The 15,121-nt window shown below is 40.3% G+C and overlaps 1 protein-coding gene across 2 annotated transcripts in view; it reads right to left on the minus strand.

Moving 5' to 3' along the window:
- Positions 1-1,974: 1,974 nt before the first annotated feature.
- AMER3 (APC membrane recruitment protein 3) overlaps positions 1,975-15,121 on the minus strand; it is a 35,431-nt gene continuing 22,284 nt past the window's right edge. The window contains exons 3-4 of one of the 2 annotated variants that reach the window (XR_011740458.1): positions 4,414-4,904; positions 1,975-3,894 (exon numbers count right to left, since the gene is read on the minus strand). The gene's annotated coding sequence lies outside the window, so the exon portion shown is untranslated. Of the gene's footprint in view, positions 3,895-4,224; positions 4,905-15,121 lie in introns of those variants that run through there. The other variant, XM_065844654.2, reaches the window with a different exon arrangement.

Consider the following 15,121-nt stretch of genomic DNA (forward strand, 5'->3'; position numbering starts at 1 on the left):
CTCGAGGGCCGGGTGGAAAATGCCGGTCGGCGGCCTCAAGCCCTTCCACAGCCCCCCGCAACTATGGGAACGCGGTTCTCGTTTCACCCGGGGCCGCCACACCACGGCGGGGCTCGTCGGCTCACTTCTCGTAGCAGCACCGCGGCCGGCAGGACCCTGGAGCCGAGAGCGCTGAGGCGGCCGCGCAGCCCCAGCCCCGGGTAGTTTCCGGCGGGCGGGCAGGAAGAGGTGCGCGCAGGTGAATCCCGAGGAGCAGAAAAGCTCCGGGTTAGTTGGTTCCAGGGAGATATTGGAGGACCTCAGACCCGGTAGCTGCCGCAGGGCAACATCCCCTGAGGTGCCTGTGCCCCTCCAGACAGCCGGTGAGAGCACCGTGGGTTGTTAGCTGGCGTGTCACCAGGTGCATGTTTCCTGGTGTTCTGCTTATTCCTGTAGTCACAGCAATATGACTGTGTTCCACATGGCATTAAGTAAAGGTACTCCTTCTGAAAGTATTGTCAACCGTATTGTGGTCCTCTCATTTTGTTATGCTGCCTGGCATTACCTCCATCATTTCTCAAGATGATGAGGGTTCTCAGCTGCTGCTAAAGGTCCACTGACAAGAATGTGTGGTTCAATACTTTCTTGCCTTTCAGTGATCACTACTGCATTCCAGGTTGTACCAGCTTGCAGTGTACTGGTGTGCCATCATGGAAACACTGGCCTTCCTTCCCCGTCTGCAATTTTCTTGTTAAGAGCATTAATGCATGGCTACAATCATATTAACATTAAGCAAGTTGTTGCTTTAAAAAGTTCTTGTAATTGAGTGGCGATGCTTATGACTGAATCCATTTAAATAACATAAGACTAAAGTAACTATTCAGGGACCTGCTTAGCACCCTGAGTACTCATTGACTTTCAAGTGGAAATGCTGGTGATCAGCACCACACAGATTTAGTTTAGTGTTCCCAGGTTAGAAAACATACTATAATGCTAATAGAAATTCAGGTGGCACTTGCACTGCAGGTCTGGATGTAAATGAATCTGAAACTATGGTAGAACGTCAATTAATGATAGTTTTATGGTAGTGTAACAATTTTCTTTTGAATAATCCCATTGTAGTAACAATTGAAGCAACTTTTCCACTAGCTGGTATTGCATTATTTGTAGGGCTGAGAGCTGTATAGATATTTTTAAAACATGGCTACAGAATACTGAATTGAGAAGTGTGTTTTTTCAGCTTAGAAAATGATGCATCTTTATCTTTTTTTTTTTTTTTTAAGTATAAGCTTCAAATTCAAGTCTGTGCTCTATTATGCCAGATTTAACTCTTAATTTATTTTCTTTATTTCTTCAGACAGTTAAGACTTATGAAGGTAGGACACTCTAAGATGTGCCTGGAACTTAGTACTCTCTTCAAGAAGTCGACCAGCTAATTTATAAAGCATGTTGTAAAAGGTAAGGATGAGCTTTTTGTTAAATAATTGAATCAGGACTAATTCCTCAGAGAGGCCAAAACTTCTCTCCTTCTTAAACATGGCACTTCTCAAAGCAGTAAGTGCCTATGTTTAGAAACTAATCCACTTTCCGAATTACATACACTTGATAACCTACTAACTTCCTCAGGATAAGATTACACTAGGTAGTGTTTTGATCTCAGTATTCTGATTCTCTCAGTACTGACTGAGTGATGAACCAGCTTCTCCTACACAGAGGAGAAGAATTAGAGAAGCAGTGAATTTTGCCTCTATAAGCCTCAGATATAGACTGGGGATTTTAAAAAAAAAAATCCTCATAAGCAGTAGGGGGTTTTTTACTGAATAACGAATTTGCAGTGCTGGAAAATGGTGATTTGTTAATGTTGTGTAAAACACTGAAGTGATGTTGATTAGAGACCACACATAACATAGAATCCAAGTGACTTTAATATGTAATGTAGAATATGGTAACTAAAATATAAAACATAAACATATGTACATCAGATATGACATATATGAAAAATAGTTAAAATATGTTAAATAGCGTATAAATGCATGTGTACTAGTTACAGAAAAAATCATATATGTACTGAAAACTCAGATTTTTAAACAGTACTTGCTTCAGATTTCTTCCATTCTTGAATTTAACAAGTTTGCACAGCCCCTCTCTTTAGGTGCCTATACAGACTCATTATGCATACATGTGAATATGTACCATGTGTGTACATGGTCCGTCCAAGAGAGCCACTGGTCTTCGTCCTTTTCATTAAGTAGAAGCCAGAATATGTAGCATGGTTCTCTCTTAAATAACCCTCATTTTACCTGCAACTTTATTGTGCATCTTGTGCATTTGCTGCAAAGCGTAAGCATTTACAATATCTTGCCACCAGACCCTCCAACTTACTTAGAACAATGAAATATTGTAAGTGAAGCAAAATACTACTCTAGGAGTTGTTGCTAAGTCCATATCACTTACATTTGACTGCAGTACCTGAATGCCCTTTTAATACTTTGCTTTTGGAAGTAACACTTATCTGACAGTTCATGTAGATCTCATATTTCTTCCTACACTTATTCTGGACATTTTTACAAGTATGAGATTATTTACACTCCAGTTCTGTAAAGTGGTGAGTGTTCTCTCCATTTAAAGCAGTAAGTGGGGTTTTATTAAGGACACTGGGGTACCTGGTCTATGTGTTGGCAGTTGTCAAAACACCTCTGAAATTCCAGTGAACTCCGCATACAAAGAAGGAATGTCAAGAATTGGTGTCTTTAGCAGAATATAGCTTTTAAACAATATTTTTTTCCAGAATATTCTTCTATATTTTAGTGAGCAATGAGATGGGGGAAAAATATTTTTTCCTCTTTGGAAGTTGTCTTTAGCACAAAGGTATAATTATTATTTTAATTATTATTCTGATCTTATGTGATGACACAAGTGGTCACTGCTTCCATTCTTTGTAGAAACAGGACAGGAAATAGATGAGCAGTTTCATAGAAGCTGATCTGAAATTTGGTAGCCACAGAAGTCTGTGCAAAGTTTTTAATAATTTATCTTAATTTTCTGTGTTGTGCGTTTAAAAGTTAAAAAGCCATCTAACAACAAAGGGAATGACAGTAGTTTAGGCTGAAAGGAGGCTGAAGGAACTTGTTCTCACAGCTACACACTGCATGAGAAATTGAATATTTGTATGTATGGGTTCATTTCACTAGCATGTCTTCATTTCCTAAGGAGATGTTGCTTATGTAATATAATAAGTTTAATTTAAAGATTTTCCTCCAAACTAGTTTACAGCTGATCTTGGTAAACACCTTATTCAATATGATCTTGAGGAAGTAGATTTTCCGTTAGTTCTTTAAATGGAGAATGATTAAGCCCTGAAGATTTTTGAGCTCCCCCCAGCTTTGCCCTACCAGTCATGCAACTCCACGGGGAGCACTAGAATAAGATTGCCCACAGGCATTTTTTCCGTGGTGTGTAATGCAGATCCACAGTTGTTCTTTGGACAGCATGAATTGAGCCCAGGACCTTTGAATCTCTGAGTGCAATACTCTCTCTGCTAGAACTAGATCTCGACAGCTGCAGGTAGCTCGTAGATCTGGGTGCCTCCCAGCTGCCCCCAGCAGAAGAGCATGCACGTGAAACTGTGGGCTTTGTGTGTCCATGCTGGGCGTGCATGGAAGTAGTTAAAGGCCCATCTTCACTCTCTGCACTTGTTTCCTGTGGTTTGTGTCGTGAGGGAACCACTCTCAGGGCACTGACAGTGCCACAGAGCCCAGCTTTAGAGTCAGGGAGGAAGGCAGAAGAAGTCCTACAGAGGGACACTGTTTGCTTCTGTCTGTGGAAGGTCAGAGGCCACAAGAAAGGTGATCTGGATACTTTTGTTAATAATAAAAGCAGCAGCAGGGACTGGGTAGCTCTGACAGATGAGTAGGACTTAGAGGGAGAAGGGCAGAGAAAGAAAAAATAAGACACCAAATAAATAAACAAACAAACAAAAAAACCCCACAAAACCAAATACCCATGTGGGTTAATGATCTATCTAGCTACTACTTTGGAACTAGTTTTTAAACTGGAAAAAGAAGACTTTGTATAAGATTAAGTACATCTGTTATCATGGATATAAACAGCATGTTTTCTCTCCTTTAAAACAGAATCAAGTAAGTTATCTTTTTGATGGTGATTCTCAAGTATACCTCTTTATTCTATTCACCATTTCTGCTACATGATAAATGCACCTCTTTGGACAACATAGGACATGCTATATTATGCTTCCTGATATTTTTATTTGTATGTTTACAAAATACCTTTCCCCGGGAAGTAAATCTTGCCATATTAATGTAATCTGCAGTCTAGAACCTTGTTGCTTTAAGATGGTTAAACAGTTACCATAAAATATATAAAGCATTTCTATAAAATTCAAGAAAAATTAGTACAACAGAAAAAAAAATTTACCTCCTTGTAACAACCACCCAAGTGAATGCTCATTCTGCATGTACCAATATCTTAACAATATAGTGGTATTTTCAGTTGTTGTGTGGCACAATGTGACAGAAATATGCTGTCTTTTTTTCTTAAACCTTCTTCATGGCATGACTTCTTTTCAAAATCATGCTGAAGGTTTGTTGTTGTTGGTTGGTTGGGTTTTTTTGAAAAAAAAAAAAAAGAAACAAAAAAGGAAAAAAATAAAAGAAAAAAAAAGGCATTAGTTACCAGCCATCTACAAACATGGTTTCAGGGGTGTGTGGTTGTCAGGAACTCCTAACTGTATTAAGTCAGTTAGACAGACCAGTGTGATTTTCTGCTCCAACACCCCTGGTGGGATCTCTAGAGAGAAATCCTTCTTGAGTCTGACATCGATGTAAGGTCATGGCACTATGTCATGCTATATTACAGAGGAGGTGGGGCAGCGTCCATATCTGCAAGTTGATTCTTCAGCGTTGCACCTGCATTGTAAGCAAAAACAGTTTAAGTGTTCACATATTTATTTCTGGTTTTTATTTAACAGTATATTGTTGGAAGAGTGAACAAAGGAAAATAAGTAAACCCAGAAATAGAAACTGGCCGCCATCAGATTTTGACCAGGGCCAGATTAGCAATGATGAGAAATTCTTGTTTTGTTTATTCAAATAAATAGTGTTTCACTCACAGAATAGTGCAGTGCTTGGCATCAAAATCCATCTCTTCTTGCAACACCAGTAAACCTGTTACTTAATGGACATCAAGGTATCTGTTGCCATGGCACACATTTGGAGTACTCTTACATCTTGCAGGTAGACGCAGATGACAATTGATACAACGTCAATAAGTTACTCTGGCCTTGTTTGTCCTCACCAGCATGGAAGGTGCATTTCCTATTCCACTAAGAGCTGTCACAGGTAGCTTTGAAGGCAACTACGTGCAACTGTGTCGCAGCCTGAAACTTGAACTTTGAAAATGAGACAAAATAAGAGTGAGAGCTGGCATCTGGCTAGAGGGGGACTCTTTTAATTTCTTGTGCCACAGCTCAAGGCAATTATAACATTCACAGCATTTGCATCTTGGAAACTCATGCTAGGGTCTCCTGCACACAACCAGTCTGTCAGTTTCCCTAGACAGTAGTGTAAATGGCTCCCCAGTTTGTGCCCACATGTGAAGTGGTTGGGAACAGCTGCATTCCTGCCTGCTCCCTGACCCAGGCACACTTCCCAAGCAGTGAGGAGGCCTAATCCTTCGAGAATCCCAAACACAAATACTGCAGTGATACTTGTCAGGCCAGCAACAGGAATCCGTGATATTCATAGGCTTACTACAGTTTATTTTCATTGATCTGAAGGCTGTTTTTCCATGAGTTAAAAGTGACTTTTGAACCAATTTCCCCCCTCTAGCAGTGTGCAGTACAGCCCGAAGCTACCAGAGTGTGCCCAGCGCTTGCTGTTGTGCAGGATTCCCCTGGAGCGAAGCGGCAGGACTGCCAGGGGAGCTCTGACACCTGGTGGCTGATCTCAGCTTCCAGACCCGGGGTACATTACCTCTGGGTGGCTCTACTATAGCAGCTTCAGGCAGTGGGGTCCTTGTGCAGTATTTTAGATTAATAAATATCTTTCTGTGGCTGGCCATTGTATGCCAGGATTGATGAGTCCAGGTCAACTGCAGCGAGGAATTTATCACGTGGACTCCTGAGTTGTGTCGTTCCTAAGATTTTTTGCTAACAAGCATTGTTTCTTTGCCATGCCCCAAGTCATTCAGGATGCTTGCCAAAAACGAGAGTTTTGGCACCTGAAAATCGGCAAGTAACCCGAATGTTGGCAGTCCCTGAAAAAAGCAAAAAGGTTTAGCATGTGCCTGGAAATATGATACAAAAAGCTGCTAAATGCAAGGGCTTTTGTGAACTGTTTGGATTGCTGTGACTTCCTTCTGTTGAATGTACTCTGCTAAGCTCACAGTGTGTGTTCTGTCTTCAGAGAGGTGTTTCTGTCAGCTTGTAAAGTAATGTAGTTTGCAGGTCTCTGAAGTCCCATCTGCTGTGAAAAATCACACTAAAGCCTTGTCATTATGCTGAAATAAATGTCGTATCCATTTTACAGTGAGGTAAGTAAAAGACTCAGGGTAGTGATTTGCTTATTCAAAATACTATATGTCAGCATCAGAGTTGGTAACAGGATATGGAAGTTCTTAACTGCTCTGGGCCCTGGGACATGCTTATTGACAGCCCAGAGGACAAGGAGAGGAGACTATACAATGGCTTTGGTAGCACTTGTGAGAAATGTCCACCATGCAGATCTCACCTGACAATCTGAATTGCCATGAACTCAAAGCTCTGCCTGTAATCACTGAAAAGTCTGAAAACATCTGTGAGCATCTTGACCTTCACAAGAATACAGAAAGGATTTCGATAGCGCAGCATTCCATGCTTATGTGTCCCGTTTGTAGCTGTGTCACCTGGCATAGACTGCCATGTACATTATTATGATTTCAGAAAGTTTAAGCTAGAAGGACTTTAATGATTGTATTACTTGTGCGGTTAACTGTTTTTGTGACACGGTGTGTTGAGAGCTGGCGAGCACAAGGTGGCACAGCAGAGCAGTGGTACCAGGCGCTGCACAGAAGGGGCTGCAGCAGGGTGGCAGCTCTGGCACGTGCTGTCGGTCCTGGAATTTCTGAGGTCGCCATCCTTACACCTAAGTCCAGTTCTCTGGTGGAATGTCTGATTTTTTAATATTTCCTAGGCAGCTCAGTCATTTCATCTGCAGATTCCCTAGAATTTATGGGCATCAGCCCAGCCTTTACTGGCATTATTTAATTAATCAGTGCCTTCTAGCAGCCCCCCATTTATGATGCAGTTTTCAGGACATCTCAGCTTTACCTGCAAATTAAAACTGTGGGGTAGTCTCAGTGACATCCTGACTCTCAGTTCCTTCCTCCTACAAGCACATTTGAACATTTTTCTTGTTTCTGTTGTGACTTTTATCAGTTGAATTTCTAAACCTTGTTGTACATGCTTCCAATTTTTTCGTTATTTTTCTTTTTGCATCATACAGTTTTCTAGAGGTTACCTAAGGAACATATTCTAATATTTTGCTCATTGTAGCAGAATACTGGCCCTTTAAGGCCAGAAGGGATGTTTGCAAGATCAGTTGCTCATGTGCCTAAGGAAATCTGTTTAAAAATATTCTATATAGCCTTTGCTATAGAAGAAAGTGTCTTGGGAGCTATTATTGTCAGGGGCAAGTTAGAATGTAGGGCCACTGGTCCCTTAAGGGCCTGGGATGAAGAATCTTGCATTATAAATTTTCTCCTCTTATCTGGGATAAAGATATGTCTGTTATCAGCCTCAGAGCTGGGAGTGATTAGATAAGTGAAGTTAACCATGTATCTAAAGGAAGATTGGGCTAATATGGACTCCCCAAGCTAGGAGAAAAGCCTGGTGATTGCATCTGAAGAGAAACAGGATGAGATTCTAAATCAAGGAAGTCAGGACTGGAAGCCTGAGAACAGTAGGAGTTGAGAGATCAATACAGACCTCAATGTTCCCCCACAGAAAATTTGGAAAAAGCAAAAACAAATAATTAATTTAAGTAGGCACCAGGAAAGGGAAATTGAGGCAGGCTCTGTGCACCAGCTGCTTCTACCATGAGAGAACGCCCTGAAGCATTCTTTGTCTAGCCTGGCCATTGAATTGCTGTAACCTTGATGCCAAGGTTATTTAATAGCTCTGCTGTAACATTATCACGCAGAGCTAATTGCTTCAGCTGGTTGTGTAGATTAGAAGTTAGCTGGGAATTTTCTGACGGAATGATTTTCAGATGGGGAATATGCTACTGTTCAAAGGTTTAAATATTCTTTGCGAAAATTCAGTTTTACTGGAACAACAACAAAAAATCTTTCCAGTAAAATAGGAAAAATGCCTCACTGCCTAGAAGATTTGCTGATTAGTAGAACAGAACTGATCATAAGTAGCATGCACAAACCAGACAGGCAATTTATTTCAGTGGTCTGCCATGGAGGTATTCAGAAACTCCCTTTCCATGAAGAGCATGGTTTTAAAATACTGTAATAATGAATTAGCTCAATTAAAAAAGAAAAAAAAATGCAGGAAGGGCTTTCATTTTCCAGTCCCCTCAGTTTCTCGGGGCATGTGTAATTTCCGAATAGTGCCTTGAGCACACTATTGCACACTATCAAAAACAAGTACTATGACTTCTATTCAGAAGCACATTTTTCAGGAAGTTTCCAATACTTCTGGCACAACTAGGCTGGATTTCAGTCCATCTGAAGACTGCCCACCCACACAGGAGTGCAGCTGTGCTGGTGCCCCATGGGTTCAGAGGAGCTCTGTGCGAGGGCCAAAAGACCTTGATGTTGTAAATCTGTCTTTTATGTAATATTATATCTCTGAACACTGTGCATTTTTTCTTGCTTGTAGACCTCAAATTCTCTGCCTGAGTCAGAATGAGCTTTAGACAGGGAAGAGATCCAGTGCATACGCCCTGTCCTCGGCCAGCATTTATATGCCACTCTAGAGGCCTTAAGAAGCCACACCAGTGTTTTCCAGGTGGAGCAGAGGTTCCTCCATAGCTCAAAGGCCAGGGCTGTACTATAGATTTTGCTATGACGCAGTTATGCACAGATCAGCACCCTGGGGTGTGACCTGACAAAGAGCAATGTTGCCAGAAGCCACCTGGGTAAAAAAAAAATAATAATAAATGACAGGGAATCAAGAAGTTATACTGTAAAAACTTTTTTTTGCTGTTATAAGCTATATCTGCCTTAGAATGCTGTGCCAGCATAATATACTGCATAATGTTATGAGACATAATACCTGTGCTGACAGAGCCCTGAGTGTGGACAGGAACATGGTTGTGTAGTGATAATGTTCCCTGGTTGTTCTGCAGTTCTGAACAAGCTGTTCAGATCAGTTTGTGTCTGTCCCCATAATTCAGAGACAAACTGCAAATGTTAGGCAGACACACTTCTCTGCCTTTAACTGCATTGAGTGTAGTTTAACAAAGACCGGTGTTTTTCTTTACTTTCATGAACACATTCTGTCTTTGAATCTTTTCATGTCTGCAGACCCATCCTAAAAATAATTCAAACCAGAATATTAATTAGTGGGATTATTTCATAAGCATGTGAACAAATGGAATTATGACAATATGATGAAATAACTGATATATTGTATAGAAATTTATCTTCCTCTTTTTTATTTTAATCACAGGTGACTTGAATAACCTCTTTCTTAAATGTTCTCTCTGAGAGAAATAGTGTCTGAGCCCTGTTGTGCTTTCATAAATACCCAACTGTCCCTGGAAGTTAAAACATCATCACATGCTTAGTGCCCTTGATTATGGGGGCAGGATCAGGCTGTCAGAATCTATAATCTCTGGTTCCAAAGAAAGTTTGCAGTTGTGCTGTCTGCAGCTTGCTCCCATCCTCACTGTCTGCTTCACAGCTCACGTTCAGCCTCTAAGTCAAGGTCACAGACAGCCTGAAAATCAATTTTCCATGCTTCTATTATGCCTTCCCCAACCTTATTTCTTTTCTTATCTCTCTTTATGAAAGAGCTGCCTGCACAGACCTATGTCTGATGTATGGGACAAGTTCACATGTGTAAAGTCTTCACCAAATAGGAAACCTATAATAAAGTAGCCTGTAAATAATCTCTTCCCCTAGCTATCATGAAGCCTTTCAGATTTTTTTATAGTTGATAGTCATTTGAATCTTGTCAGTGCTGCATTGTGCTGCTGTTGATTGAAATGGTAATGAATGCAATACAGTCTCTCTCAAACTCCACAGTTTTAAAAAAAGATATAATTTACAGGCAGTTAGCAGTGTTACAAATGCATCTGGCTCATTGATTGATTGCTAAGTACAAGCTGGCTGTGTCTGCAGGCACAGTCTCGATTGCAGTGAATCACTGTCATCTTTGTGTTGCACATCTGTGGTACATTTGCTGACTTGCTAAAGCTAGGGTCAGCAAACAAGACCCTAGCAATCATTAGTAAGTACTAAACTGGCCTAAGAATGTTTGCAATTAATTTTCTTGAGGCAACTCCCTTTCTTTTGCTGTGTACAGCCCACTATCCTGCAAGTCACTGCAGTGCTCTTTGACTCAAAATTCTCTCTCTGTTCTCCCATCCAGACTGTGTCTGCATCTGGTCTATTCTGTGCAAAACTCCCTTTATCCATATGACTAAGGCTCTAATTCAGGTTCTGTTCATTTTGCTTCCAAGGTATCAAAATTTCCCTTTCCTCTGGCACAGTCTTGCCTGTTCATATCCACTCAGAATGTTGTCATAGGGATTATATTTTTCTGTCTGGTTATAATAACCCTAATACCTGTTGCTTTGCATAATTTACCTCATTTTTCTTACTCTATGATGTCGATCATTTGGTGGTTGACATCCCTTCCAAGGCTTCTAAAGGCCAATCTCTGCCCTGTCAGTTGTATCCTAGTCTAGCTAGATATGATTCTTGTTTATGATTAGTCAACAATATCAGTCTACTTTGTCTCCTTGTTATGTTTCCAAAGAAGAAATGTAATGTTTTGGCTTCTTGTGTTTGGAAGTCCATCCCTAAAATTAGGATAACACTAGATGACGCTTCAGTTTCTGATGGGCCAACTGGTGCTGTCTCATTATTTCCTTGTATTCTACCATCTGTTTGTATCCATCTGTGGCTGTTTGCTTTGCATTATCATTTCTAGACAAGATTTCTAGCTCTTTGGAGTACAGACCCCAGAACTGATCTTTTTTTATACAGCACTTAACATGAAGAGAGAAGGAGAGTAAAGGAGAAGGAAGTCAGACAGTGGGGTCTGGAATGTGTGGGCATGTTAGGAACAGAAATGATTACATGATCTTTGTTGTTTGATTTTGCAAAACTGAAATTGAAATTGACTCTTGTCTGAAAATTCTCTGTGGTCAAGTAAAGAATGCTATAGTTTTTGAAGTCCTGCTCATTTTTAGCTCTTAGTGTATTTATAAGGCACGTTGCTGAGATACTGTTTGGGTAGTAAGTAACCATTATATAGATCTCTCTAAGCTTTTGCTAAGCTTCACGGAGTGGCAATCTACATGAAGCAATGATGTGACACACAGAAGAACAAGCCTAATCTTCCATCTGGAATAATTCCAGATTTAAAATGAATGCTTACACTCTTAGGAACAAATTAATTTCACTTCCTCTTATTGCAGAAGGCCAGACAGCAAGAAATAGAGCTAGAGAGAAATTGCCAAGTGTTGCATAGAATTTTGTTGGCTTCATTTTGAGCCATGATGAAATAAGGGAAATCCTTCACTTTTTCAGTCATATAAAGTGTTGGGTCATATTTTCAAAGAGGTAAAAATAAAATGGAACCATTTCTAGTTCAGAACTTCAACTAACTTGTCAATGCTTCAGCAGAGGAATGACACTGACTGGGGCAGCTTCTCAAACTGGGGGAGGAATATTTTATTCCAGGAACACATGGAAAGGGTCCCATCTCTGTACCAGAACCCTCTGTCTGACAGAGTGGGAAGGCACACAAGCATCATAGCAGCTTCTTGATGCCAGACTCACATACACTGCTTCTTGGGAGAGGTCTAAAAGTTCATAGAGTTTTCTGTGCCACCTGTGAGCGGAGAGGGTCCTGTCTGAGCTCAGAGGTTGTGCAGCCCTCACGAAGAGACTTCCTGACAGACTAATCTTTTCCAAAGAAGATAACTGTACTGTTAAAGAAAATTACTCTCTCAAAGGTGTTTATAAGGAGACGAAAAAGCCTTGCTAACAAAGTGCTTGTTTTTCTTGCAAGTGCAGGAAAGGTAGGCTGCAGAAAACATCTGTACTTCTGGGGCTTTAAAAACTGTTGCGGTGTTTAAAGAACGATTCTCTAAAAATGCCTCTCTGGAAGCAAAGCTAAACAGACCAGGAAGACTTGATAGATACTGAGATCTGGTCCAGGTTTGAGGTTTAGTGATAGGTATCCAAATTTCAGTACCACCCAAGCCAGTAAAGCTGAGGTGTGTTCAGCACTTTACTGGGACTGCCCAGAGCTCCAGGTTCTTCACCAGCCAGGGCAGCCTGGGCAGTTGGACTTTACCTGCTCTTCAGCACAGTCAGCATTGAGGACCCTACCGTGCAGTTTTCCTTTTACAATCCTGCCAGTCTAATTTGTTTTGTTTGCAATGGGAATATTTTCTTTAGTTGACCTCCCTACACCTGGTAACCATGTTTCTAACCACAATTCACACATCTGACCTCCTAACAAAGAGCCTAAGCATTAAAAATGTATGAGGCCCTGGTGAGGGGGGCAGCTGAATGGCTGCATTAGCACTGGAGCTGAATTATTGATAGAAAGGACGATCTTTACTTTCTTTTTAGCTATTGAATAATAGATTAAAAGCTGCACAATAACATTATTTTCATTACTCACTTAAATGACTTGTTCAGTTAAAAAGAGTGAGGAGAACAAATGAAAAGTGCCCTGGGGTGGCAAATATATTAGACTTAAAAGTTTTATATTCTAGAGTATTTATTAATTTAGGATGTATTTTCCAATAAATGTTTTGATTTAACAGAACTAATAAGGAATATTTTGTATAATCTAGGAGATAAGAATGTACTTTTTTCTCTCTGAATGTAACTATGCTACTATCAGTGAAATTTATCAATAGAAAACAACTGATGTGTTCTGTATTAGCTAGTGCCCACGCTTATCCAAATAAAAAATGTTATTTAACAGTTGAAATTACCCAACTGACTAATATCTGGTCTCCATAATTTTTATGTTACTGAATCCCTCAGTCCTCCTATGTGTGTTGTGCCACACTGAGATGTCACTGTCTGTGTAGTGCCAGAGAAATAACAAGTTTGTTTGATTTTCCTTTTCCTATTTAGTTTGATTGCAGTAAAAATAACACCTATTAAATCTTTTCAGGCATAAATAATCCATTTGGCTTTCTACACTGTCTTGGGCTACCAGATCTCCTAGCTGGTTATTAATGTGAGCAGCAAGAACCCTGTTGCAGATTTCTGTTAATCAACAGCATTCTTTCTAAAGGTATTAGATGTCATGGTTCCCCTGGATTTTGAATAGACAGTTGCTTCTGCATTTCCACTTGTGCTACTCTCGTGCAGGGCTGGGTGGTGTTGACTTTGAACTGGACAGCTCCTTTTTTATCAGCTTTCAAAGTTTTTCAGCACACACTCAGCCAGTATCTGGGAGGCTGACTGGGCAGCTTTCTACTTACATCCCTTTGGCAATAATTTGAAAGTGAGGGAGTAGGAGCAAGTTTCTTTTAACTGAAATTATTCAAATGCATTTGTTACAGCCACTACTGAAAAATGGGGCTTCCAAAATAGTGTATTTCTATTCTTCTGTTGGTATTGTATTAGTCAAAGAACCAAAAGTAACAGAGCAATCAGTATTTTTTCATTTAAGTACCACAAAATATTATGTTTTAGTCATGTTAGGTATGGATTTAGAACCCACTCAAATCCCTGGAAAAATCTCCATGGATTTGCAGCAGTCTCTGTAATGTCTGTTGATGGGAGGCATTCCACTTAATACAGAGAATCTGGATTAGATTTATGCAGAATTGTACATTTTAGCAGCCACACAGGCCTGTTTCCTTACACACCCACAGCTGATCCAGAATAAGCAATATCAGCGCACTTCTCATCACAGCCGTCCTGGCTGACAGCCTTCAGTTGTCCAGCTTCAATCCTCCTGCATTTTCAGATCACGAGTCCTCAACATGGATGGGAGGATTTGGTAAATTTTGTGATGCTGGAGACTGAGTGGTAAGAAGAGAAAGGCGCCAGCCCGAGTTCACTGTGGGTAGGCTGCTGAGTGACTATCCAAGGGTAAAATGGAAATATGTACCACTGACCTACTTAGTGTGGAAAGTCCCCCTGTTCCATTATTGATGAGCTGATCTACTTAACACCCTCCTTGTTGCCTGCAGTTAGTTCAATGGCAGGATGATTTCAACTATTCCTTTATTTCTGGACTAATGTAATTACAATTTCCCTGTTTTATAGCCTGATGTTCTGACTCAATGGAGTATGTACAGCTGAAATATATAGGCTGAGTCAGAATTTTGGATCTGCTTTTGAAATCTAAATTTAGGCACTCGAGACTGTAAATTTTAGTCTCCATGGTCTGATAAGGTCTGTAAGAAGAGCACTTATGGTTCTAAAGTCTTGTACTTTGAGCTTGCAGTTCAGAACTGATCCATTTTTGTAGGATGGTGGGTTTTTTTTAAAGACAGTTTCTGCAGGATTCTGAAGTATTAGTGTTGTATTTTTGGTTTTTATATCATCAGACGAACTCCAGCAACAGACCGTTCTTTTATGTGTTAAAGAAACTCAGTTGCCTCTGACAAACTAAAAAAGCAAATGGTGATACCAATAAAACTAAGATTTTATTCTAAGAATTTCATTTTGTGAGTCTAGTTTAGAAACATCTATATTCAAAACTTGCTCTTAGGTTCAGTCTGTGTCATGCAGGTAACTAGGGATGAATATAGATTTACATCTTAACTAGCATGAATGACTATTCACATTGCGGAAGGAGGTGATTTTCATTTTGGAAGTTCATTTCTTTTTTTAACTGTCAGGGCTGGGAATCTGATAAATGTAGCTGTCAGCCGTGCGTGGGGTGGGGAGGAGGGGAGAAAGAAGTCTTCCTGTGCTACGTTTA

The sequence above is a fragment of the Patagioenas fasciata genome, chromosome 9, assembly GCF_037038585.1.
Source record: "Patagioenas fasciata isolate bPatFas1 chromosome 9, bPatFas1.hap1, whole genome shotgun sequence".
Classification (NCBI taxonomy): domain Eukaryota; kingdom Metazoa; phylum Chordata; class Aves; order Columbiformes; family Columbidae; genus Patagioenas; species Patagioenas fasciata.